This window comes from Callithrix jacchus, chromosome X, assembly GCF_049354715.1.
Source record: "Callithrix jacchus isolate 240 chromosome X, calJac240_pri, whole genome shotgun sequence".
Lineage (NCBI taxonomy): Eukaryota > Metazoa > Chordata > Mammalia > Primates > Cebidae > Callithrix > Callithrix jacchus.
Window position 1 is genome coordinate 115430340 of NC_133524.1, and position 1157 is coordinate 115431496.

Sequence of the window (1157 nt, forward strand, 5' to 3'; positions counted from 1 at the left end):
ATCTTTCATATTAATGAAAAAGAAAATCCATGTGTTCTTATGAGTTTAGAAAACGAAGTGTTATCACAGATAACAATAATTCTTGTTCCTAGTTCCAATGATTTTGAACTTATTTCTTAGAACAAGAAGCCCTCTGATTCAAATATGAAAGAATATTCTATTTTGTGAACCCCCATTTTAAAGCTATCTCTATATACAATAAGAATCCAGCCTGTACTTGTTAGTGACAGAGAATACAGTAAACTAAGAAGTCCCTGGAGAGGTCAGAGTGTTGACAAAATGCAACATGATGGTAGAGTCTACACAAACACAGGAAACAAAGCTCAGCTTCCACACAGCTGCCTGTCCTTGCAACGACTTTAAGTCAACGTCTCTTCATGTCACACGTACGTCCCAATGTCTGCTTGATGAAATTTCACAGTTGCCATGAGGTCACTTTTCTGCAGTCTTGTGTAGATTTTGCTGCCACCCCAAAACCCAAAGGGATGGCTGCCATGGAGTACACCACCACTCCCTGGTACTGAGAAGTATTTTCGGTGATTCGACCCAGACCAGATTTCAACACATGGTTCCCATATAGGAAGGACTGCTCTGCACCTGGCTTTATCCATACTTTATACTTGGCATAAGGTGCCAGTTAATCCAGGCCTGTGATGTGCAATGGAAACTTGTGGGTCTTAGTGAATTTTCCAAAGAAGGTCCTCAGTAACACTGGCCTATCCCCAGAGATATTGGTGGGCAGCTTCATAATCTTCTCACTCATATAGTACACCTGTCATTGTGCAGTCAGAAACAGTAGGTGCCATCGGGCCGGTCCACCAGCAGCTGAAGATTCTCCTTGATGAATTTTGCTATCTTCTCAAACGTGACACGGGTCTCCGCTTCAGTCAAAGGCCCCATTTTCCCACTGGGTTGGAACACGGGATCCTCATGCCTCAGTAACTGGAAATGGAAGTCCTGTTTTGTTTTCTTAACTGGACCTTGAGTCATGTAAAACACTTGCCTCTCTTCGCTCTTAGTTTTACTCTGTCTCATCCAGTCTTAGTAGCCATTCCTCTCTTGACCATTAAATTATGTCCCAGGACTCAATCTTTGGATTTCTTCCTTTTGCTATTTGTACTTACATCTTTGGCAATTTCATTCTGTCTCATGGCTTT

At 42.1% G+C, this 1157-nt stretch overlaps 1 pseudogene; it reads right to left on the reverse strand.

The window, feature by feature from the left end:
* Nucleotides 1–226: 226 nt before the first annotated feature.
* Nucleotides 227–1157, reverse strand: LOC144581025 (60S ribosome subunit biogenesis protein NIP7 homolog pseudogene; annotated as a pseudogene).